The following is a 26920-nucleotide window of genomic DNA, read 5'->3' as shown; positions in this document are numbered from 1 at the left end:
AGATCAAGGGGAGAAAACTATCTATAGTAGGTTGTTTGGGTTTTTTCATACGAGAAGTTGAGCACGGTAGCAAGGGCAGAGCATGAAGAAAGGCTTGTCTCTAATGGGAGTACACAAAAAGTTCAACAAGAGTTTGCAAGATCCCTTCATGCCAGTGCATTCCCACAAAAAGCCTCAACCAAAAAGCTGAAATTACAGTCCTTCTCCGTTAAAGAGAAAAAATGTGAGAATGGCTTGTAATTTTTGAACCAGAAAAGCTATGTTTATCTCCCAAAGAACAGCCCCTTGAAGATGTGACTGTCATCCAGGGTCAAAGAGCAGGCAGAGAGCCCGCAGAGGGACGGGCCCTCGGCGGCTCAACACCCAGCACCAGGCATCTGTCTCCTGGGGAGGGGGGATGCTCCTGTTATCTAGCTGATATATACCAGAGTGTCGCAGCTTTCCGTATCCAAACACATCTTGACACTGGAGATTACACAGATCCCAGAGCTCCGGAGTGAGGCCAGGGACGTGCACCCGCCCCGGAGCAGCTCACCGCCACGGGAGCAGGCAGAGGCAGCATGGAGAATCGTTATCAGAGAGCAATGACATGTCACGGCCGTCTCGAACAGGCCAGAGGGTCAAAGGATTATGGCTCAAATCCATTCTTCATAGAAAAATCTTTTCCAAATGCCTGACTTAAAGCTATGAAATCACACAGGGAACGTGCTGTTATCTGTGGGAGTGGTACAGACCCACCTCTGCTTCAAGTGGGAATCAAAAAAAAAGAAAAATATAGCTGCACAGAACACCCCCGTTGCACAGTCATGCTCACCAAGCTGCTTTCCTTCCCCCTCACACCCGCGGGTGGACAGGTTTAGAGGAGCGAGTGGGGATGTGTCTTTAGACCCACAGTAATAAACTTGCCTTGAGCATGCATATTTTAGTCTTGAATTTAACTCTTATTTGCTTTCATATTATTTTACAGCAGGGTATGCACTTCTGCAGATACTGCTGCCATCCCCATTTCTTACCAGCTCTCTACTGGAATTGCTTTTGGAGGGACTGGAGAGGAGACACATTTTTTGAAAAGTACTTTTGCCAAGAACTTATCTGAGCAGCATTACGGAAACATGGTTTTGCTCAATAACCTTTAAGTTACAGCAGCACCAACAACAGAATGTCAGCCTACACCATAAAGGTTGGCAGGTCTGTAGGGATTGTATTTGGGTTTGAAAGCCATTGAAATCTATTAATTATCCGCTAGAAGTTGATACTGATATTACAAAGAAATCTTGCTTGGAAGGTAGAGAAATCTAAGCTCTCATACCAAAATGCTTTTCTTTGTCAAGCTGAATTCTTCCATTTCCCTCCTTCTATGCAGGACCAGAGGGAAAATGGAACCAAGCGCCAAAATCATAGAAGATTTTTATTAGGCAAAGCCTCATTCAGATTAATCAGAAGGTGTCTGTGTGCATTTTACTAGGTTATTTTGGTCCGAGGCCACCTTCTGTATAATCTATGCAGCCCCCTGATTCACTAGAGGGCTTTCAGACTCATCAGTGGAAATTACACCTCTACTTACACCGTATTTTCTGTGCTTTGGATCAGAAATAGCCACCATGGAAGCCTTAATTTATTACATCCTTTCTTATGCTGGCTCAAGCTTCACCCCTGATATTTGGGCATATTGCAGTGCTGTGATGTAGAAGCGTCATGCAGGCTCTCATTAGGAGGCAGGCAGTTTAAAGACCGGGGTGCTGTGGGACGTTTATATCACCCTCACTCTTTAATTGCATCGCCACCCTGCCCAAACCCAGTCATCCCCACAGGCAAGTCCTTACTCTGGGGGGTCCCACATCCCCCTGCCCAGATTGGGGGGGACCTCCCAAGACCTTCCTTCACCTCACAAAGACCTGAACCTAGAAGGAGATCCTTTGTTCAAGAATTTTGGAGTGCCTTGTCTGTCCTCAGGAAGGCTCTGGGAGAAAAGCAGCCAGCCAGCCTCCATATGAACTGCTGTTTGAAAGGAGATTAAACCCTCCCCTGCATGTGCAACTTATAGTCAAGCAGACAACATCAGAGAAGCCAAGCTGCATCCACTCCAAGAAGAAAGTTAAAATAGAAATGAGTCTTCTTACTTCAGCTCTGCCTTTTGTTGTGCCCTGCAGGCAGCATGCACCTGCGACCGTGTGTCCTCCAAAGTCAGAGTACATTTGCCCAAAGTGAAAAGCAGCATGTGCAGCCTTACATTTAATTCCCATCATTTCTAGAAGACCCTCTGTTCTTCTTCTATTGAACATGAACTTAGTGGTCATGAGCAGCACCACAAACCATGTAAGTACTTGACACATCTCAGAAGGGAACCTGAAGAGCGAGTTGCAAAGCTCAGAGCGTAGCTCAGATCCTTACAAGTGGCTGCTCCATATTTAAGGAAAGAAGCAAACAATCACTACAGAAATAACAATACTGCTGTAAGATGCTGTCCTCCTCTACCCTCCTCCCTAACAGGGTCAGAGGCAGGGATGGTGGGAGCTGCAAATCCATTTCAACACCGTCAGCGGTACTAGCCTGGGTAGTTTTCTGGAGTGCACTAGGCTGACGGTTTTGCAGTGAAGCCAGTGAGGAAAGCTCTGCTGAGGGGTGTTTCCTTGTAGAAGTGATGAAGGACACAGCTTGGGGCAATGACACCATAACCCAGTACAGCTGTTTCTGCAGTGATCATTTGTTCACATCCTAGGATGCATTAAAAAAGCAGCTTGGAGCATTTCTGTTGCTGCTTATCCTCTGACTGGGCTGTTGTTAATGCAACACTCACTCAATGAAGTGTTTGGGATGAGGTCCAAAAAAGCACTTAGGTGCCTAAATCCAAGACAGCAATTCACAGCTGCCTAAGGACTTAGGTTCCCCCTTTTGTACATCCCTTCCCAGAACCTCTTTAAAAACTTGGACTTCTGCAATGGAGGTGACTCTAGGTGCTGCCATCTTAGCTGGGCTTGGGCACCAGAGTCTGCCCCCTGCCTCTCTGCCATCCAGCCGTGCAGACGAGGTGGCTGTGTTTGGGGTCGCTCAGATGCTCTAGGGCTGTGCCCTGGGCTCTGAATTCAGCAGCTGGAGCTGCCCCTGCTCAAACCGCGGCTGGTGCTGCTCTTCCCCATCAGTATAGCCACCATGGGGGAGGTGGTGGCGGCTGGCTCTTTGCAACTGGAGAGTCATGACGAGCATGGCACAAGGGTGACAAGGGAATAGGCTGCCACTAGCCTGGCTTCAGTACGTTTCCTCCCATGTAGCACTCCCCTTCTCCCGCTCCCTAAGAGGGGTCCAGGATAGAAATGACGAGCACACCCATCGCAGAAAACAGATATTCCCTCTTCCATTGCCCTTGCTACTGATGGTCTGGTAGGGAACAGTGGAGCCAGGGGGACTCCACAGTCTGGTGGCTGCTGCATGTTTGGAAGCTGGATGGGTCATGGGATGCCAGGCTCAAAGCCACTCATGCTGCCACCTGTCAATAAAGCTGTACAAGAACAGCTTAAAGTCATTCCTAACACGGTATAAAACTCCTCCATTAACTAACTCTTCTACTACCTTGCAGATTATGTCTGACCATGTGCCTCTTTCCTCAAGATAGAGCTCAAAATAATTACAGAAATCTGATTATCAAACTCCTGTGACTGACAGGGAGCGAGAGAGAGCATAGTTGCTCTTCTACTACAGCTTATTCACCCTGCTCCTGAAAAAGCCGGCTACCTCCCAGGAAGCTCTCTGGGTAGACGACGAGCTGAGGGCCATGTGCTGGGAACGCCTTAGCTGGGATGGCAGCACCCCTTCCCACAGCCTGAGTATCTGTTTCAGTGATCTGACAGACATCTTTCAACCACATTCACGTGTCTTGCCATGAGATCGTTAAGCTTTGCCAGGTTTCTCCTCTCATCTGATAAAGCAGTTAGGGGTCCATGTAACAGACACTTGCACTTTTCAAATATATGTCTCAGGTAGGGCTCTACACGCACAGGCTGTTTTTCTCATTAAGCTTTTCAGTTACTGCAGTTTACCTAAATCCATGCTGGACTGTAAAAGGCTTAATCGATGTAACACATTCGCTCCTGATGATGTCAGGGAGCCACTATACCAATCTAACAGACGAGCTGATCTGATAGCCAGTAAATTTGGGATGACAAGCAAGGTTTATCATATTAAACCAGATGCCGTCAGCACCCTTCAGTCCTGCAAAAATGCTCTAATTCTTCACAAAGCTATTACTGAGACATGTAAGGAAAACATGAGATTTGAGCTCCTTCCTGCTCCAGCCTTCTGCCACTGGCTCCTCTTCCTACAATCAGGAGGAGAGCCTGATGTGGAAGCAAGTTTCTGAAATTATTACAAAGACCAGATTTGGTGTCTGCTATGCCCACATGTCCTCAGCAGGAAAACTGCAGAGCAGCAGCAGAAGGAAGATGAGGGTTACTGTGGGGCAGAAAATGAATTGTCTGTAGATATGTCCATGCATGTGTATCTGGCTGGGCCCCGTACTCTAGCCATGCTGCGATCTATATTTCAAAGGGACCATCATTCCTTCTAAAATTACTGGTGCTGGCAGAGCAGCAGAGCTGGCAAGTGAGCTTTCAGGAATGGCTTTATCCTTCACAATCCATATGAAATAGGTCCAAGTAGTAATATTCTTGGAGAGCCAGATACACAGATTTTGCAAAGGTTGGGAGCAGCAAAGCACACTATTAATAAAACAGTCACAGTGCTCTTGGTTTTGTTCCGATTGTGATAATTATAAACAGAAGTTTTCTTTTGTCTAGGTCAAAGTTTCTGTTGCTTCAATTTTAGAGCTGTCAGAGGCAGCTGAGTAAGAGGGCTTCATTCAATGGACAGCAGTATCCGATCCAGCAAGTGCCATCAGTTTACTTTGGTAGGTTCCGTGGCAGAGCGAAGAGGAGAGCTTGTCTGAGGACCCACTCTCCCATCCACCGTTAACACTATTGCAGCTCAGAGTAGCCTACCAAAGGTGTCTCGGCTTAGAGAAAAAAATGGATTTTTCTGGATGTGTACAAGCATATCCATGACTGTATACAATGGTAAAAGCTAGTATTACATCAATTGTCGTATTTATTATTCTATTAATGCTGGCTTATTTTAATGGAGTACCTTCAACAGGGAGAAATAAAGGACATATTCTCAAAATACAGGGAACCAGAAACAAAAAAGCTGCTGCTCATAAGTGTCTGTTTTATGCTCAGCCATGTGAAAAAAAGTTGGTGCCTTTTTGTTATGAAACAAAGTTGGTGCCTTCTGGCAGTAAAGCCTGCTTAGGAGGGGAGGGTTTGTTCTGAGAGTAAGTAAATTTTCCCTACACGTTTTCAACAGGTAAGTCTCAATAGCTAATCAAAGTCTTTGTTCTCCAGAGGCCAAAGCACCCACCATTTCACCTCATTTGCAATTTAACAGATTTATCATTTACATTATGGTGTCTCTTTTAAAGGAAATCCCGGTGGAATTAACCAATATTAGATTTCAGGTGCAGCAGGAAAATGTGCAGCGAAGCACATTTATGCTAGAGACAGACTTTTGTGCCTAGGTACGCTGCAGTGGATATTGCTGAAAAGGGCAGCTTTTCTGCAAAGTTCTGTTAGATCCCCTCAGCAGGAAACAATTATCTGTAATACCAATTTCCCGCAGAATTTCGTAAATCCTTCCCTACAGGGATTTCACCTTTCATTGTTTCCCCTGCACAGGACAGAAAATCTAACTGCAGTGGTACAAAATCAGATCTGAGTCATATTTTTTTCAGCCTCTGGCAGCTGAAAGGAATAATCTCATCTTTGACTAGAAAGAGATGGTAAGGGCTGGTAACCTGAGTCCCAAGATGACCTCTGGACGTCCCTTCCCACTGCACCCATTTCATGGTGTGATGCCCAAAAGGAGAGGGGTTGAGGGTGCAGTGGTGGTCCCTGCTTTGGGGGCACTCATGCTTTGGCAGCAGAAAGGGTCCAAATCCAGGCATGCCAGGACCCTGAAACATCCATGGAGAGGAGCACTGCCGTAACCGGTGCCTGCCGGGAGGAGACCCTCGCAACTCCTGCCGTCCCCCCATGTGTCCTCTGAAGGCCACGGCATCCCCGTGGCAGAGCCCCTGGCTGCCTTGAACCACCTTCTCTTTTTCTTTCAGCTGCAGCGGCGCGGGGTTACGAGGAGGATTACAGCCATGGCAACCGGGAGTCACATTTTCAGCACGTTTTTTGCATTTTTCGCCTTTGTCCCTGTCCCCTCTTCCAAAGCGAGGTATCTCACTGCACGGCGTCCTGACGGCGTGGGCAGAGCCCTGCCTGCGCAGGAAGTCCCACAAACAACCCGTGGCGTGCATGGGGGTCTGCCTTCTTCTCCCACATTGGAAAGAAACTCTGGGCTCAGCATGGGGGTGCTCAGACCCTGTACTGGGCAGCACATGCCCAGGGAAGGAGGACGTGTGGGATGCTCCAGGGAGGTGACCATAGAGCCAGAGCAGGGACTTCTCTCTACAAGCAATTCAGCATATTCAGAGCTACCATATACCAAGGTTTTCTTGGAGAATCCACCTTCTTCCACCTCTTCAGACATTTGTGGCGGGGAGGGGAAACACAGGCTTTGGCTATCCGGTCAGGGATGCAGGTAGGACAACCCTGGGAACACAAGACAGTCCATTTTGGTGTCTCCGGTACCTGGCAGCCCAGCAGCAGCGGGACCCGGCCTCTGGGTGACAGGTACAAATAACCACTTAGATGTTTGAGCTGCATTTCCCACCAAGAGGAGGCTTGTGAGGCTGTGCTGTCTGTCCATCTGCCTGTGGCAGCTGTGGCTCCGCCGGCCACTTCCACCCACTCCTGACGGGGAGGCGTTTCAAGGCGTGAAGCCCTGACAGGTTCGGGACATGCAATGAGCTGGGTTCGTCCTCAGCACCAGCTGCCCTTCGCCCAGGCAAGCGCTGGCCGCCGGGGAGGGCAGCGGGAGCCGTAAGGCCGTGGCCGAGGCAGCGTGAAGGGCCGGGCCCTGCAGGAAACCAACCTCACAGGCCCCTACGAGCAACTCCATCACTGTTTGTCCCCGTCCGTCCCGAGCTGTTTGTTAACTGCAGCCCAGACGACCTGACATTCAGGTAAGCTGAATCTGATTTTCCGGCTGAGGGAGCCCTCAGATCTTTACCGCTTCCAACCAGATTCCATTGTGGAAAGCACATTGCCCTCCAAGGCCTGGTCTTCAACGCCAGCAGCAGAAAGCACCGAGCGCGCCCAGCTGCCGCATAAAGGGAACTCAGACCTTTGCTAAGCCCTGGCTGCAAAACGGGGAGGAGAAGGAGCGCTGGAGCAGCCCCGAGACACAGCACCCGACCGGGGGCCTGCCCGGGGGTGTCCCACGGGTGCCCTGCGTGACCCGGGGCGCAGCTCCTCCCCTGCAGGGCTGGCACTCGGGGGCTGCTGGCCCCCCACCAAAACGCAGGCTGTGCCGGGGGACACGGGGCGGCGAGGTCCTGCTGCCGCTCAGGTGAACCCATTTGGCAAGGCACGGGAAAGGCGGGAGGCACCCGGGCAGCTGCGCAGGCTTCAAGGGTAAAAGAGAGAGGGATAAAAAAGGGGGGAGAAACAAATAGAAAGAACCCTCTGATATTTTTTGAGTTGTTAGGCCTAGTACCAGAGATGGAAAAATGACATTCAAATTTCTCAAGGTATTTTGTTTTTCAAAAATTAGAAAGTTAAACTACAGGTGTCATATTTTAAATCCACTGGAAAAAACTTGCTCAAAAGCAACATTTTCCCACAACAAGGGACTTAAAACCAATGATAAAATCCCTTTTTTTGGAAGGAACTTTTTAAAGTCACAAAAGTCTGAGTAGCTCTGCTCCCCACTGTGGATGCTTTAAGACATGCCCAAAGCATGCCCACGTGTACATGGAGCTGTGATTTCCTCTTCTTTGGGATGTCTTCGTTGTTGGCCTTGAAGCTGCAGGAGAGCTGCCTTGTTTCCTCCTCAGCAGAAGGGGATACAAAGTACGATGCTTCCATCCAAGAAATGTGAGTACAACTGTGGAGGCACACAGACCCGCACCACTGAAATTTAAAGCTACAGAGCAATTCTGCAGTGCTGTTAATATCATTTGATATTTGACGCTGATCATCCATTTGTATTCATGGTTTTTTTACTTGCTAGAATCCTCTAGCAATCGTTAATCCAAAAAGAATTCATTTCCCACTTGAGATCTCAGAGGAACAGGGTAAAAATGTAATTTGCATGATAATCAAGGTCTCCTTCAAGGAAAGCTTAGGATCTAGATAAATTAGCCACAACCCAGCAAGAGTGGGAATATCCATCAAAAGTTTGTTCCCTTAGTGCCAAAGTCCAGGTGACCACAAAATGTTGTTTTGTAGAAGCCAGGAGAGCAACAACCAAAGGGAAAAGATTTGTTCCGGTGAGCTCTGTATACTGGAAAGCCCAGCTGAAGTGGTCGCAGGGGAAAAAGGGCTGCTCTCCCTGCCCGTGGGAGGCAGAGGTGACTTGCAGCAATGAGGCAGTCGAGGGGGCAGTGGGAGAGGCTGCCGGCGGGGAGGCTGCGAACAGGTTTGACAAGCACTGGGTGGGCCACGTGGAGCTGAGCCTGCCTGGGAGAGGGGGAGAAGCTGGTGAGCCTCCCCGGGAGCTGGTGAGCCTCCCCGGGACGCAGCTCTCCAAGCAGAGATGCTCAACCTTGCCCTTGCCCACACCTCGACGAAGTCTGGGAAGGGGGTTTGCGGCACCAGGTCTCAGGACCTTTATAGAGGATTTCTATTTTTCAGCCTCAGCATCTAGTTCTTATTTTAAGTTGGACATTTTTGATTCAGTTGCAGCGTAGCCGTGATATGCCATGACATGCCACAACATTTACAAAAATTAACAACAGTCCAAGTCCTTTTTTGACTACGAGCACTCCTGGTTATTTCCAAGTGCAATGGGAGCAGCAGAGATCCTGGCCTTCCTCAGCAATATGTCCTTAAGGAGGATGTAATTACTGAATTGAGTTTTGTAGTCTTTCTGCTGGGCGTGCTCTGACTGACAGCCTGGGCCAACCCGCACTTCTCTCCTTCATAATAGTGGAAGCTTATCTGCCTGCAGTGCCAATAAAAATAAATCATCTGGTTGCCTTATGCTCTGTGCGGATGAAAACAGAGTCATCAGTGGTCTGTGTACTTCTATGCTAACTTTACGCCCACAGCATTCTTTTTTTTTAAATCAAATTGCAGGATTTTGAAGAGGCTACTATGTACTGGAGAAGAACGGAGGGCTGAGGCTCAGTGTGTGCGAATGATGAGGTTACAATACATCCATTGTTCAGTTTAAATAATGCTTTTTCAAATTAGGTTTGCATGTATGAGTGTAATGTTCTCATTGACTAGAGCGATGCACAATAGACCACCCACAATTTGGGAGAGCGTTATGAGTTTGTCCCTCTGTAGGCAGGCATCACTTAGTTTTCCATCCCCATTCTGTCAATATATCCTCAGCCTGGCCTTAATCGCTCCTTCTAGATGAGCTGGAAGCATATCTGGATCACACAATTTTCCATGGTGGCCTCATATACAGTTAAAAGATGATTTCAAGTTGAGAGTCCTCAAAGCCTGGAGAGTTGAGACCTGTACCACTGATCCAAAACCCAACTTCAGCATTTTCCACTCATTCCGTGTGGCAGTAAATCAGGATTTATTCTTCTGAAATCAGAGATTTACATCTCTTTAAAGTGATGTAAATAATAAGTGAACATGCCTCATCTGTCAAGGGGGAACCACATAGCGGGTTAATTTTTTTTTACCATATACTGGGAGTCTCAGCTGCTTTGCAGTAGTTTTGCCATCGTCCTTATTACCAGTCCCTACTTTCATAAAAAAGGAAGTGTGCAAGCAGCCAAATACGGTGCAGTTTGTGGAGGAATCACTCCCACTCAGGTTGCACTGAGATAAAATTATACAACCCAAAGCCACCGAGGGCACAACCCCCGGTTGTATTTCCATCTGGAACATATGTCCTTCCTCCTTTCCCCAGCACTTGTAGGGGAGATGCTTGGACAGGTTGTTATTTATGGCAGTGCAAACTGGTGGTACCAGGCATGTCTCCGTGGTAATGAAGGAAAATGTTAGTGCCGGCATCTTTGTGCAGCATATGTATGTGATGAGATAATAGACATCTGGCTCTGAGCAGCTACTGGGGCTCTGTAAATCCCTTGTGTTGTAGTTTTGTGCAGAAAAGCTACCTCCAGCACAGTATATGATTGTATAGTCTGGAGTAATAAATTAAAGATTGTGTTGTCCTTACAAAGCACTGAGCTGTGTAACGCTGCTTTGGGTCCCCAGCTTAGCACTTGTGCCTGGATGCCCCCAAGGACGTTGGTGCCTGAAGAGGGACTCAGGGAGCTCTCAGGTGTCTGTGGGCTTCCTTGTAAATCCCTAAGGTTTGCTTTGCTTCCTCACATCTCAGCATTTTGGCCAGGCCAAGCAGCTCAGCATTTGCCCTCAGGCTGGATGTCTCCCACCTGAGACCCCGCAGGCGACACAGGCTGCCTGGCCGAGTCTTCCCACATGAGCACCCACAGTCACAGCCCAGGCACCCCACGTCACCCCCCCGTCCCACATCGCTGCTGGCAACATGCTGTCCAGGATGTGGGATGTGCTCACGGTTTTCTGGGCCCGAACAGACATGAATGTCACATCTCCCACTTCTGGGACAGGAGAGATGAGTGTTTAGGTCCCTGCTCCAGGTGCAGGTTGTGCATTGCATCCAACTGCTGTTTAGGATACACACCCTAAAAATCTGTGTTATTAACTCAAGGCTAACATATAGTTAATCTTATTCCAAATCGAGGAGATTACAAATGCCATTAATATCACCACTGTTGAGAAGCAGGAGAGTAAACAACTCATTAGAGAGCGCTGTGGCGATGGCGAACCCACTGCAGAACATACAGCACGTTCAATTCTGTCACGGGGCATTGCCAGTTCAAAATCCCTCGGGATGGGTACAGGACCAGATTCAACTCTCTCTTGCACTGCCCTACAGCTAAACTGACTTCAGTTTGCATCCCTGTGGCTTTATGTGGTAAACTGGTGGGATATTTGATCTCCAGTACCAAGAATAGGAACAAAGTGTCTGATTCCAGTGCACGATATTCTGCAAATATCTATCTGAGTAGCCAGGTCTGAATAAAAAAAGAAATCAAAGAGGGATGTGGAAAAATCTCTTTATGCCTATAAAAGGATCACTTCAAAACCACAGGATTTTGTATAGGAACCTTTTTCCTTAAATAGTAGAAACAGTCTCCGGGTGCATTCCATCAGTGTAAAAAATGGGAGTTAGAGGAGAGCTGCCGTGTCCAGCGGCAGTTTCCTCTCCTTCTGTGTCTCCCTTTCCTCCCCCCACCACATGTGTACCTTGTCTTAGCCCCAGAAACTGTGCTTGTAGGAAGCATGAAAACAGCATAATTGCAATATATATATTTATACACATAGATACAATCAAACCCATATATAGATATGCTGTGCATTTAAAGAGGAACTGCATAGTGGGATTTTTCTGCATTCTTCAGGAAACACCTTTCTGTCCCATTTTCCCACCGAGATAAACAAAACTTGGCAGTGAATTTTGCTGGGTGGCTAAAAGCCCAGCGCAGGCTCCTCCTGCAGGCTCACACCTGCAGCCTGCTCCTGCCCACCGCCGGCCAGAAGGCAGGGGAATAAAACCCAAAGCTCTTTGGCAGTGCCTGTACGAGAGCAGTGGGCCAAATCCTGCCACACAAAACCCTGCTGACATCACGGGGATTAGACGGGCTGCTAATCAGGACAGCGGGATTTGTGTCAATCTTTTACTTAGGATGCAATGCCGAGTCCCCCAGTGGTCAGCATATGGGTGGCTGGGGCTGCGAAGGGACTGGGTCTCCCCGGGGGCGAGCAGCCGTGGGGGGTGGTGCTGGGCTTTGGGGTGCCCTGTGTGTGCTGCCGTGGGGAGCAGCAGGGATGTGGGACCAGCTCTCCCAGGGCACAGGACCCCGGTGCCTCTCGGGCAAGGGTTCTGCTGCTGCCTTTTCCAGCTCGGGGCTCCCAGACCAGCAGAGGACAGGAGGGGGGAGAAGATTTCTGTGACTTGGGGGCTCAGTGGCCCCTTTGCAGCAGATTTGTCCGAGGGTGGGATGGGGAAAGGAGTCAAAAGGTTTCCATCTCCAAACTAGAGATGGGCTCAGTTGAGACTGAAGCCTTTTCTGGGGGCTGTTTAGAAACCAGGGTGATGTTTTTAGTACTTTATAAGAGGAGTCTCGTGTGTTCACATTAATATGATGAAAATGACATGCAGAAGGGTCCCTGGGGACTCAGGCTGGCTCCAGTCCATCCCTCCACCCCATGCCTAGCTCAGTCCTTACAGATGTCTGGATAACCTGTTCTTAAAAATCTCTAATAACAGAACCTCCACAGTCTCCTGAGACAAAGTATTTCAGCGTTTTACTGCTCTTACTATTAAGAACATTTCTTAAATCTGTCTTAAATCTTTCTTAACTCCCTCCCAGCCAGACCCAGTACACACCCTCATTGAAATTTTAGCATGTGGCTGCTATCTACAGCAGGGACAGAGAGCAGTTTATTTACTTTCTTTTTGTTCAGCCCCTTATGTGCCTGAAAGCCATTATTTCTGCCTTCAGACATCTGTTCTTTAATCAAACCCAGTTTCTTTAGCCTACCTTCCTGCACATACCTGTATACGCTTTTCTTGAGGAATAGCATCCCCATCCATAAAAAAAATCTCTAGGTGAAGTCTCACACTAACAGGGGGAGCTGAACAGAGGGAAGGGAGATGTCCTGCACGCTGTATTTCTATTTAGGTACTCCACAATGGAGTTTGGGGTTTTTTTTTTGCAACAGTATGATATTACAGGCGCTCAGTCAGTCCGTGACTGATCACAACCTGCAGGTCCTTGGAGCCGACCAGCAGCCCAGGCAGTCAGCCCCAGCCTGGCTCAGGGACACTGGGGAGAGGTGTGCATTCATTCCTCCCAAACTGCATCTTAGGGCTTTTCAATCCCGATCTCCAGTTTGTCATTCCTGCAACCTACAGCCAGCGCAACACCCGCCATAGCTGCAACAAGCACATTGCTCTATTTTTCCATTGCCCAAGCTGTCAATGAAATTGTTGGTTAGTTCTGGGATGAAGGAAGACCCCCAGGGTCCCATTCAAAACACTCCCCTAATCAACAGGGAAGCATTGACACCTTCCACATACAACTTCGTAATGGCTTCACCCTTCCCATAACAGTTTCACTCCAACCCCATTTCTGCTGTTTGCTCATGAAAGGGACGACACTGTCAGGGTTGGTAGGAACCAGGAGGAAAGGGTGCTGGGGTGGGAGTGCACCCACTTACACTGCAGGCAAAGCCTGGGGTGGCACAGCAGGTAGCACCCGCAGGGTGGGGGCTGTGGGAGCTGCAGGCTCTGCCACACCAAGCAGAGAGAGGGGGGACTCAGAGCCACTCAGAGCATGGGCCCTGCTGTGGGAAAGCTTTGTAGACCCCAATCTTGGGATCCCATAAGGTCATGCACGGGCTGGCACAGACAGGGCTTCAAACGGAGCAGGGGCTCTGCTGCGGCAGGGCAAAATGCATGAGGGGTGGGAAGCACGGGTTAGGAGCAAGGTGCCTCCCTTTCAGTGCATGCAACTCAGTTCTGCTACTGTAATAAATATTAGCAACCTCACAGTGGTAAGAGCTGTGCAAATGGCTGGCCACTTCCAGAATGGCTATGTTTCTACTTCAAGGATCTTTGCACCTTTTGCCAAGTCCTACCCTCTGCAGAGGGCACAGGCCTTGTGCTGCACATGCACAAGTTTCTAGTAAAGTTGTTAGCACAATTAGAAAAGGATAAAAAGTACCTCTGATGCAATTGCTCAATCTCCTTTTCAAAGAGCAACACATCATGCAGCTGGAGACAGACTGCTGGAGAAAGCGCACCCCGTGTATTGGTCTAGCAAACACCTCCTGAACATTTTTTAATGTGACCTGGCAGCAGACCAGGGTAAATGGCATGTTCTTTTTCCAGTGCTTTGGCCCAAAGTATGTGTTTCAGAGGCTTAAAAGAACAGTCAGTCAATTAAATGTGATAAACGAGGCCATTTGTCACCAACATTTTAGCTTTTCTTTTAAAGTATAAAATGAGATAATGAGCAGGGCTTGAAGAAATCCTTTGTGGTGTTGGGAGCCAAGGGCACATGATATACAGAACGGATTTTCTGCCTCTCCCATCATGAGAACGCGATCTGACAATACTCCCCCTCATGACACAGAAATCAGAGACAATGTTAAGAGGGGGAAAAAAAAAATCACTAATGGATGAAAAACCAGTGATGTTGCAATGAAGATATGAAAAGAAATGCACTTAGTTAAGGGCACATCTACCCCCCTTGCGAACTTCCCATTGTAGGTGCTGGTCAATAGGAACACTAACACAGAGACAGCTGCACAGCACCTTTAGCTTACAGAAAAGCCTCAAATAGCATAGTTACCAACACATCACCTACTCAGAAAGAAGCCAGCAGTGTAGGCATCCAGGGGCAGGCAGTGGTTGATGGAAAAGGTGGATCACCCCTTCCCCCAGCATGGGAGAGGGGACATGACTGTGATGGGCTGTGAGCTGTGGGGTTCTGCACAGTATGGGAGTCCCGGGGCTTTGGGGCTCCAGGTGGTGGGAGGATATTCCTCCTGTAATGTCCACAGGTACATACAGCACACTGGGACACCCCATTCACTGACAACCATGTAGGCAATGCAGTACAGGTATGTAGCCCATAAGAGTGGTGGCACTTAGGTGGTGTCCGCACTAGTGCAGGTTAGTATCCGTGGCTGGAGGCTAGAGCTGGATCTGGATCCAGAGCTGGAGTGTTTCCAGCTCTCTTTTAAAAAAATAGCACCTTTCTTTCTGTTCCCTGAATATGTTTCCTTCTGGGCACTGTCCTTTCCTATTATGTGTGTCTAGGAATTAGGAAACATTTACTCCAATGTGTGAAACCTCTCCGCACCTGTGGGATGTGAACATATTGACTGCATTGACTGCATTTCACATATTGGCGTGTGCACCACCGGGTCAATGTTACCTCTGCACCCTTTTCCCATCTCCCCTCTGCATCTACCCACTTGTGCTACCACAGTAAGAAATTACTCTTTTTTTTAAACTTGTTTTCTCAATCAATCATCAGTTCATAATCATCATGCCTGTAACACGATTCATAGTTCATATATTGAGGCAGGAGTGCCAGTAAGTATGGTTGTGCACAAACACGAACAGAATTTAAGGAGATGAGAACCACTGACAGTTTGTCTCTACAACCTGTGTTTTATTTATGTCTGTTCTGTGCTGTCTTGGCAGCATTTGATTTAGTCCTGGGATGAAAATCCTGCCTTCTTGCAAACATGGACAGCCTCACACATGCCTCTGACATTAAATAAGTAATACACACAGTGCACAAAAACATATATTTTAAGGAAACCACCCCCATGCACCAGCAACAGGAGGTATCGAAGTAACTCAAAAGACAAAGAATTAAAATCTTATTAAAGGAATTGCATGAAAGGAGGTCCCAGTCAGGTACCAAATGAGCAAACGCCAAACATGCAGTTGAGCCAATGACTCAGCATCAGGTTAGCCTCAAGTCAATGAGTTTTCAGCTGATAACGAACTTTGTGCGTGACCTTTGATGGGGCTCTGCATGGAAGACTGCCCTCCTCAGCACCCCAGCGACCCAGCAGCATGCATCCAGCTGCACCCACGCAAAGGTTTCCAACTCATGGTGGCTACTGTGAGGTCTGTGCCTGTGGGGATTTTTCAGATGACGTTTCAAACAACAGGACCAGATCCTGTGCTGTATAACACTGCTGGTAACAGCGGTCTGTCTGTCCCTGCCGCCCCTGGAAGCAGGCTCAGCCCCAGCCCATGGGTTGCCCCAGCTATGGCTTGCTGAAAGGGTGGGATAATCCTGCCGAAGCCCTTGGTGGGCTGCCCATTTCCTCTCCTTCCGACTCGCTTGCTTCCAAAACAAATTCCTGTTGCAAAGGCTCAGGCCCTTTCAACTCCGCATTCCTGCCTGTAACACGATTCCTTTTGAAAAGGAGGTGAAGTGGTACAACTCAGTGAACTCGAAAGGAGAAAGATCCCAAATAATTGTTGGAAATGATTGGAAAGAAATATCTCATAAAACAACATCCTAAGCCAAACAGAGAGCTGAATGTTTCAGAAGCAGTTAGCTGTGAAATGGTGTGTTTTCAAAAGCACGGTGACTTACCATGGGCAGGCAATGGAGGCGTGGGAGTCAATGCCAACGCCTGTCCCTTCCTCACGTGCAAAGCCCGTGGGACTGCTGCCTGCATCACTAGGTGGTTGTGTAAAGCTGCTACCACCACCCATTTCACCAACAGCGCTAGAGACCCATCACTGCAGTCTCTAGCTATGGCCCAAGGAGTGAACTCCATCCTTTCTGCAGCAGAGGTTTGCTGGCATCCACCTCATTTGTCTGGCTAAGCGAGGAGGACGTGGAGAAGGAGGGGGAGGCTCTGACTCCCAAAAGTTCAAATTTACAGCTTCAGGAAGATAGTTTCTTTGCAAACACTTTCCATGGTTTTCTTCCTCCTGTTATCTCTACTGAAAGTTGAGCATCTTTAAACTGCATTAGCCTCCCTTAGGGAGGCTTGTTTTTAGATCCCTTCTCAACCCGATTTGGAGCAGGGACATCAAAGGCAAGGCAAATCTGGTCCCCTGTTAACTTGGATCCATTCGGAGCTGGTCTGGGCAGTTGGAGCTTGCCATGGTGTTCACAGTCTTTCGAAATATTTACTTATCTGACTGACAAGAGAGTTATTTAATAAGTTATGATGTCTGCAGTTTTGTGTAAACAATTTACAGTGCCATGATTGATGCTGCGCGCTGTTTGGAGAGAGGCAAGACTGTATATACTGGGCTTCAGTTTGGAGGGTTCAGCCCCAGGACTGGGCAGTATTATACCTAATAAATAACAACAGTTAATCATTTGGACTCACACTGTTTCAGTGCTCATAAAGCCACACAAACACGGCCAAATTAAACTAATGCTTCTTTGAGCAGACCTTGGCCATGCAAACATCAGGGACCTCTGCAGGGGTGCCCGGTATAGCGGTCACAGTGCCCAGCTCTGCTATCGCCCTGTGCTTATGCTGTCCACAGCCCTCCAGCCCTTACTGGTCAGAAGGAAACATCTGGTTTTGTGGGTGGGACAGCCAGTGTGTTTGTGGGGCATCGCACTTCAAGCCCCTTCTCCAAATCTAAGAGGGTAGAAGTTGGGAAGTGAGTCTCATCATGTCCAGGAGGCAGCTCCAGCCCCTGCAAGAGTACAGTGAAATGAGTGGGCTTGTTTCTTCTGCCACAGCTTCAGGTCATGGTACGTGGATGGGTTTGCTTCTTCTGGCACAGCTTCAGGTTATGGTACCTGGGTAGGTTTCCTCAGTCTTGCATTTTTCAGTGCCTTATCTCAGGTCTCCAGGGGCTTCCAGGAGAAGATGGGATTTCTGCTGCAGTGCTTTGGGTCACATCACTAAAGTCCTTTCTGGGTGAACACCTTCCATTACAGGTGTGCAGGATCATGAGAAAAACCTATTCCTTGGTGGAAGAGGTGTTCCCACCTCCAGTGGAGCGACACAGGAGTGTGATTGCTGTGGCTCTGGGTGCATGCAGCCTAGCTGGTGAGCCATAGCTACCGTAGATAAGCACAAGCCCCCATGAGACACCAGAGCAGAAAAGAGAGGGCATGGACTAATGTCAAACTGAGAGGAAGTCAGAGGTTTTGGTTCAGTTCAAGCTGGAAACAAGTTGCTTCAGTTCTGAACCATCAGAATGTTTTGTTTCTGGAATTCAGTGCCCAAAACCAGGACACTTGGATATGTCTGAAACAACATGTTCAGGACCATGCAGGTCCCTCAAATTTTCTGTAATTTGACTTTCTGACCTGATTGTGTACAAAGACAAGGGTATGACTCTCAGAAGTTCCCATGAAATGGAAACGCTGGGCCCAGTGCAGCCACGTGCAATGCAGGAGCTATGCAAGAGCTACCACTGAAAGGCAAAAGCTTGGAAGAAGAGGAAGAAAGAGCCCTTTCTGGCTACCAAGCAGCTGTTCAGATTGACTAGGCAAGAAATTAAAAAAAAAAAAGATTTAAGAACTTCATTTTGGAAATACTCTTTCAGACACATTCACCGTCAAAGGTCTATGCCAGATGCTGTGAATAAAGAACGGGAGGAAATTAAAAGGAGGGAATTGACCCTAACACTGACACAAGATGGCTGGGTGGATGCGAGCTGGATAAAGGCTCCACATACCCACACGGAGAAAAATGTGCTTCCTCTGAACAGAGCAAAGTAATGAAGTATTGATCTGAAATTATTGAACTGTGTTACTACATCCATGTTGCTGACAATGGCCTTGCCTGATGGAGAGAAAAGTACAGGAAAGTCTTTCCAGTTCAGACTGGAAAAAGGAAAAGGATGTCTGAGGCAGACTTTCCACATATGCATTTGCCATGGGAGGAAAGTAATACTCAATGCCCTCCTGATGTTCAAAACTGTTTCTGCAATCATCCTCAGCCACCAGAAGAGGCTAATTGATCCCCCAGCTTCACCAATAGCATTTGCTCTCGAAAGGATATATCTTTTCATTTAGTCTGATGAAATTTGCACTCAGAACAAGAAGAATCTTGAGCAAAACGCAGCCTGCCTCTTCCTCCCAAGGGACCCTCTGGAGACGCACTGCACTTAGCAAAGCAAGTGAAGGTTTCGGGGGACCTGAGGGACAGCAGACTGATGGCACCACTCTCAGTCTCCATGGAAATGCCTTGATGTAATTAATGATAAAGAACTGGGACAAGAATAAAAATGATTCAGAGAAGCTCTGGTACTTCTCTCCTGTTTAGCTCCCATGATTAAACCCACACAGAGCCTAGAACGGGGAGATGAGCCTCATTTATAGTTAAGGAACAGCATAATGAATTACCTCCTTTGCACTTACTTTAGCTGGTGAGTAATCCAATTTCTACCCAAACCCATGTTGACTATGGAGATTTTTCCAATATCTGATTCATCAAGATGCTGGAAGAATGTGGAATTAGAAGTGCAGAAGAAGGACTGTAGGTGTCCACCACTTACTCTTAAACACTGATAATTTTGGGCAAACTTTTTAGCAGATAACTTTAACACAACCAATACTTTGGTGAAAGTCCACCTTTAGCTAAAATTAAATACAAACAAATGGCCTGCTAAGTGAAGAGTTTGAATCCGTTCTTTTATGTACAATATAAAAATCTTTTTATTTTGGATGGTGAGTCCCTCTTAGATTTGCGAACTCCAACTGAATAGTACAGGGCATGTTTTATGTTTCTTGAAGGCCTTTTGCTCAGAAAATGCCCAGAACTGCAGGTTCTGAGGTTATAATTTAAATACTATTGAAAGGTATCAGCAGCCTCAGCTTCACCCCCCCTGGCTGGCGAGAGCCATAGGGGGTTGGCATCCCTGTGTTTCCAGCCTCAGCCGTTGTGTGTGGGTACCAGTAGGAAGAGACGGCTCTCAGAGCAGCTTTCCTGCGTCTGAAAGGAGCCTATTCCTGGAAGTTACAGGGTTGTTGAGGTCCTGGGTCAGAAACAATATGACTGCTGAAACTCTGCCCTGCGACTCTGGGAGCGGCTGGCACAATTTGAGGGCTGGCTCTGTAAGCCCCGTGGAGCAACACCGGCTTTCTGAGCTGCGGGATCTGCAACCCCGGCAGAAGGAGGTGCTTGCCCACAGCACGGCAGTGAGGCAGGAAAGCCGTTCAAATAAATTAAAATAAAAAGGTTGGGGTCTTTTATGAAAGGCAGTCTTGTACAGCAATTTATAAAGAGCTCAAGGGATGTTATTGTTTAAATAAATATTTAAGGGAGATTCCTCTCAGTTTAAACACAGTGAGCTGTAGCATGTGGAAAGCAGCAGTGTTTGATTACATATATGCAAGAGGCCAAAACAAACCGTTATGAACAAAGGTGGCAGAGAAGGAGAAAGCAATTTCATTTGATTCTGTTTCTCGGAGATAGGTTATTGACAACACCATTTCTGCCTAGTGCCGAAGTGCAGCAGGGGTACAAACCCTGGCAGTCCCAGCAGTGGATGCCTTGTGCAAGAAAGCCATTCTACAAGCCCCGTTGGTGTTTTGTCCGATGAGACAGCTGGGGATAGAAGTAAATGCAGGGTTTAGCTCTGCAGGTGATAGCCTGCCTGACAGCTAGCGACCTGACACGCAGCAGCAGGACTGTGTGCCCGAGAAGAAGGGGACAAAGATGGGTATGGCTGATCATGCATGATGTGTGTTGGCTGGTCTTTGACAGACAGACAATCACAGCCTTGATACTAGAGGGCTGCACATTGCAACACGCGTTCACTTTAAAACCCTGCTTGATTTGTTTGAGGCTCAGGGATGGCAACTCGGGTGAGAGTTTATTGTGCTCTGTGGCTACAGAGCTGGATTCACCTTGTGCGGTGAGCTCGGCCCAGCCAAAGCTCAACGCCGTGCGCTGTCAGAGGTTTGGTACAAGGACATGCTTTCTGCCCTGCAGGTAGAAAATGCCAAGGGCATAAACATCCAACCAGTAGCAGCAGAAAAGAAGGGAAAACAAGAGAAATTCACTGCTGAGGGACAAGGCATCTAAATAAAAGTGAAAACATGCAGTCGAAAAACCCTCACTGAGTTTGAGGTTATTAGGAACCTGTGCATGTCATAAGTCTCATACATAGATTTGGACTATGGGATTCACAAGGGTGTTATAAATTAATTGATAGAAAAGGACTTAGGGGAACCCACAACACTTGCCTCAGGGTATGAAACCTGAATTTATGTCTGGGTAGGCGTTTCCCAAATGGTCTTCACCAGTGCACAAGGCTGAAATGCTCATCTTCCTCATCCTTTAGTCTTCTTCTTTTGAAAAAGGTAAGGCCTTTGCCTTATCAGAAATGAGTTTTTCTTTTCTGATATAACTGTGTATTCACTCCCCTTCCAAATTTAACTCACAAGCCAATAGAGCACCAAATAAATCACTTTTCCAAAGTGTCCCTGAAATTGGAGGATTCTGTAAAGGTCACGCAGCCCAGGTGACACATATTTCATGGATGCATCTGAAGACAGGGCAGATCCCCTGTACGAAGTAGGACATGATTTATACAGGGGAACACTGTTTGGATTAGCAAGATGGTTGCTACAGCAGTACTCAGCCAGGACTGTATCTTGGTAGGAGACAAAATCTGTGCACCCATTCATGAACAAACTTCTTTGATGTTTCACCCTATCCCATGTCACTGGACAGCAGAATAACATGAAGACAAATTTATATCTGGGGTGCAACTGCAGGAAGGTAGCAAGCTTCTCTCAGGGCTGGGATCAATGTGGTTTTCTCCAGCCATAGGATCTGGGGACCTCAATGTTGCTGTACAACCACCTTCAGAAACCCAAGATCCTGGTACGGCTCAGGACAGAAGACCTGGCCCACACAATCTGTGGAGACACACGGGCCTGCAGAGTAGGTCAAAGCAGATCATTTGGAAAAAAAGCATTAATTTCCGAGACATGATTCATGACTATTTGGAAACAAATGAGAAATAGGAATTACACAAAAGCCCCATTTTGTTCATTGAGGAACCGTAGAATTAATTGCATGTACTTTAGTTTCCAGCAAAGGCCAAGTCCCAAGGCACAGTGTTGTGATTGTTGAACTACTCATGTCACACATAGTGGTTTAATTCAGAACAAAACTGTAGGAAGAACATGATGGGATATAGCCAGTAGCTAGCTGGGAATAGAGGTGGGATAAGAGCAGGGTCTGAGTCTCAAGAAAGGAGCTGGCTGGACCAGCGAGGGTTGCAGATTAGGAGGTGGCAGCTTTTCCAGAGCTGTGCAAGAAACCTTATACACAGACCTGACTGCTTCATTCATGATGTTGCTCCCCACTTGTAATCATCACATCAAAGTTGTAACAGCAACAGCCTTCTGGATTTATTTCTTTTGTGACAACTTCCACAAGGACATCCCCAGTAAGCATCTCCTGTCCTTTGACTGTGAGTCTCCACTCCACCCATCCACCCTCATCCAGCATCAAAGTTTAGGGCATTGTTTGCCACAGTGTCCAGACAAGCACTTTCTTGTTTTCTTCCATGACACTTGGAGCAGAAGCCTGTAAGCATCCACACTCCTTTTCCTTTTCTGTTCCACTTCTCCTGCAAATCCCTGCTTAAAACTCCTTCTTGTGACATCCTTGACAAAGGTGAATCTGTCAGTTTGCAGCAAGCACTGCCTGCCACGCTGGCCAACACCGTCTCACAGCTTCTTAGAACTCCTTCATCTCTCAGTAGCTGTCAGTAGGCAGCTCTGGTCTTCTCACATTGTCAGCTCCTGTTCTTCTGGTCTTTGTTTCTACACTGTCTTGCACAGCTGAGTCCTGGTGTGTGCACGGGGCTCCCAGGAGCTGCTGAAGATAATGAAACTTCACTGCCTGGCTTTGTGGAAGGAGAGGCTGTACAGGATGCTCCATAACCCATAGCCATAAAAGAAGTGAAGGAAATCACCTCTCCCTTAGGAAACCACTAAGCTACTCCAACAGGAGTGGAAACAAGCAGACTGCAGCTCCCTACCTTTCAATGTGGAAATCATGTCAAGTGGAAAAATGGAAACACTGAGATTTCACCATCTGTCTGCAAATGCTGCATATATATTGCATACAAAAATAGGCTCTAAGAATACTGTTAAGACTGAAGAACCCATGAGGCAAGAGATGCCAGAATTAGGCCTCCCTTGTGCTATGTGTTATGATACACTTGCTAATTAGATGATCACACAGTATTTTGCCAGAGGTCTCAGCTTTATCCCATGGTACAGGATGGACTGTCTTCACTGGAGATGTTATATAGAATTCTTCCTTATAGAATTCTATATAGAATTTTTCCTTAGTGCTCAGTGTGGTCCTAGGCTTTCTTTGCTACCCAAGTACTCCTCTGGAAAAATTTCAGTGGCACACCTCCCTATAGTATTTGGTGCTCCAAAAGTATCTCTGAGCTCGGGTACGTCTGTCAGGGGTGTGGTGGTGCCACTTGAACAAAATGGAAACGAAGGGAAGAGACAGGCATGCAAGCAACCAGCTTATCAGGGGTCTGGCTTGGTCGCCTATCCCAGTTGTCCCCCATGCCCACATACACCTTTGCAGGCTTCACGGGGCCTATAGCCCAGTGCTTCAAGGTCATGAGCTGAGACCAAAGGGTGACCAACAGACATAGCTGGGGCTGTGCAAGAGTGTTCAGCATCAGGCGGCACTGGACATGCCTCAGGCAGAGGTCCCACCAACTCCCATCCCAGGAGAGGACATTCAGTACCAGGGGCATGTGCAGACAGGGGGGCACACCCCACAGCTACTGACTGCAGACAGGGGAAAGCCTCAGCGAGACCTGGCAAAAAAAGACCCTGCAGGGAGAGCAGGACTGAAGTCAGTTCTGCAAGGCAGCACTCATATTCCCAAAAAGGGACCATGGATGAGACAGCTCAGATTTCATGTCAGGCTCTAGCATGTCCAGACTCTCCCTATGGCTCACACCTTGACGCACACCTCCCTGCCCCGCTCCCAAGCCCCCTGAGCCTCTGACTCCTCACTTGTACCATGTACTCCCCATCCCAGTCCCATGCCATCCTTCAGCTTTAGCATCCCAGTACCAGACCTTCCCTTAGCCCAGCATTCCCAGGGTCCCTGGCTGCCTCCTGGCTGTGCAGGGAAGGTGTCAAGAGTGTTGTTCTCTGCCTGCCTTTCCATTGCCCAACCCCTCTGCCCTGAGCAGCATTACGGGGAGAGCCCAGCTTCATACTGCTCCTAGAGCTGGGGACAGCTCTTGGGCTGCAGAGAGGGGACACGGGTAGCCTGGTCCCTGCAGAGCTGTGGGGAGGCAGCAGGGGCAGCAGGGACTTGGTAGCACCAACTGGGTGCACAGGAGCATTGGGGTCGGCACTGGGAGCTGCGGAGATGCTGAGCTGGACTCGCTCACATGGAAAGGAATCTCAGCAGATTTTGACTACTTGGCCCTAGCACGTTCCTAATAAGTTGCTATTTTTTCCCTTCAAAAGCTATCACTAAGCCAAATTGAAGGAGATTTAAAAAAATGTAAAAAAAAAAATCGCATTCCTAACACAAAGGTGCCAAATTTCAGATCTCTACTCCAAAGCGCATAGGGAGAAGAACTATCCAAGGAAAGGATCACCAGGTTCCCCCCTCCTATTTCTTCCTTTCTTTTTTTTCCAGTTGGACAACAATGCCTTTTTCCCTATGCTCATTCTTGGAAATGGCTGGAAAGTTTTTGCTGAAATTTTCCAGAAAAGAACTTAGCCCAAGGCAGACAATCAAGTTGGAAGAACTCAGTCTAAATGGTTCAAATCTGGCAAAGTTATAAGCAACTGCGAATGTGGTCTTATAGCAGGACACATATGAGTAACCTTAATCATAGAAGCTGCATGCAATCCTACCTTTGACACATTCAAAGTTATAATAACTGATGATGCTGTTCCATTCAGGTGCGTCTTATCATGATTCAGACATGTCACCAGTAAAAAAGCTTTAACTCAGTCATCCCACTGAGCCTTCCCACACCCTTTCCTACTCAAACGGCTCTTCTCATCTAACAACTGGTCGTACAGAAAAACACAGTTCCCTCGCCTCCAGTATTTGCATTTAAGCTTCGGCTTCTTGGATAGAAGCAGCTGATGGTAAAATGGGATTGTTCTCTGAACTAATGTATTCAAAATTAATAAAAGAAATAAAGCAACACACTCCTCTGGCAGGTTCCCATGCATATTTTCCATAAAAGTTCATTTTTCCACAAGAACAAATTGTGAGTATGTGGGGGATTTGCACTGAATCTTGATACGGAGCTTAGAATTCTTGGCACTGCTTGGGACGTTAAAATGACATCAGCTCCACTTTCTATGTTGAAATTTTATAGTTGCTGCCTGACCGCATTTCTTTGTTCTGCACATATTCTCTCTTCCGAGCTGCCTCTCTGCCACGGCGTGCTGTGGATGAGCATCATGAAAAGCTGTGTGTCTGTATTCCTTCTAGCCCTGCTTGCCCCTCCTTGCACCGGGCACCCAAGTGATAAAGCTGCGTCTCTTCCTCCAGGACAAAGCAGTATTGTTGGCTGAAGGGACGAGGGCATCTTTGCCAGCCAAGAGGCTTCCCCGCAGCGCGGCAGCTCTGTGCTGTGAGGGACATGGTGTGCCAAGCAGGGTCCTCCTCTTTTCTCCAGAGGAGCAGAGGAGTGGAGCGCGTGCTGCGGTGTGACACGGGTGTGGGACAGCGGGGACCAGGGGAGGCCAGTTATTGCAGGCAGGACACTGTGAAACCATCCTGTCTCGCTCAGGGTAGGGAAGGGGGAGTGGAAAGAAGGGGAAGAGGAAAGCGAGCATCTCTGGGTGGGAGAAAGGCTTTCTCCAGCACTGGCAAAATAGCACCCGGAGCAGTGTTTGTTCAGTGCTACCTTGACAGAGGGAGAGTATAAGTGCCCCCCAACACACACACGCTGCCCCATGCCTCGGGGCAGGGAGGGGCAGCATTTTTTTAAAATTAAGCAAAAATCTGAGTAACAGTGTTTCTGTATTATCCAGCAGCGTGACCCACTGTGTTTTAACACCATGGTGCAGGAGGACTGATTTGGTACTCGGGATCCCCCGTGAATCACAGCACGGGGAGAAGCGAGAGTCTAGGGGCTGGGAGCGTTAACAGGCTCCGGCACTGGGAGTACAGTTCCACGGACATTAGCACAGACATCATGCTTGTTTCCTGGATTTCAAATAAAATAAGGATTCAAGGAAAAGATGATGCTTTCCTATATCCCCTGTGACTTGGAAAGCAGTAAGAGCAAATAAAGGCAGTTAATTATCTGGCATGCCTCATCCAAACATTTCTGAAAGCACTGCTCCGCGTTACTGTAAGAGTCACGCTGGAACAGCATTAGCATATACTCTGTAAACAGACCCAGTGCCATCCTCCGGCACAGCCTCAGCCTCCCGCATGGGGATTACAGCAGCTGGACAAACCCAGGAGGGACTATACCTGACAGTCAACAAAATGCCAGTTTTGCTTTAGTCTGGCTTGATCGCGATAGTTTGTTATTTCCTACATAGCCTACACGCTCAGCCTCCCTAACTTGTGATGGAGAATTGCTGCTGCTTGCTTCTCTGTGCAAGATTGTAATTTCATCATTTCACTGTCGTATGGAAATAGCCACAAGACCAGATTAACAGTTAAAGATTGTGAAGCCATTTGCCGAACTCTTCTTGCTCTACAAGCAACAACATTTTTACAATTGCATTTGCAACAGCATTTTTGCAATCACAATTATACGCTCCTTTACAAGCACATGCAACCATATACAGAATGCAGAAAATCTTTACCTTGCATGCCCAGAGGAGAGAGCCTGGTTTCCTCTCATGGATCAGAAGTAGGATGAAAAACAAACCTGAGAAAGACCCTTGAACAGACTCATCTGCTGAGAGTTGTCTAAATCCCAAGCCTGCTCCTGCTAGCAGCTCTAAGTTTGTGCTCTGAATAGAGGCTGTGTTATTTTAACCACAGGATTTCTAGTCATGGGGGAGGAGAGACGGATTAGGTACGTTTGCAATCTAATGCTTCACATTTACCTCAACTGAAACAAACTACTTTAAGCCTGATGTAAATAAGTACTGCTAAGATATAAATTTCAAGAGCCCGCTGACCAATTATGCTTAAACTAACATGCTAAGTAACTATGGAAAATTCCAGAGGAATAAGATAACATACTTTTGTGTTCTTTCCTAAATAAAAGGCATGTGTGGAATTTCATGCTAGAT

General features: G+C 47.6%; 1 protein-coding gene across 1 annotated transcript in view; it reads right to left on the bottom strand.

The window, feature by feature from the left end:
* Positions 1-26634, bottom strand: part of JCAD (junctional cadherin 5 associated) — a 63250-nt gene extending 36616 nt beyond the window's left edge. Inside the window, exon 1 of the mRNA XM_075144005.1 lies at positions 26486-26634. The gene's annotated coding sequence lies outside the window, so the exon portion shown is untranslated. The remainder of the gene's footprint in view (positions 1-26485) is intronic.
* Positions 26635-26920: the final 286 nt, after the last annotated feature.

The sequence above is a fragment of the Calonectris borealis genome, chromosome 2 (assembly GCF_964195595.1).
Source record: "Calonectris borealis chromosome 2, bCalBor7.hap1.2, whole genome shotgun sequence".
Lineage (NCBI taxonomy): Eukaryota > Metazoa > Chordata > Aves > Procellariiformes > Procellariidae > Calonectris > Calonectris borealis.
This window is presented reverse-complemented; position numbering and strand designations above follow the sequence as displayed.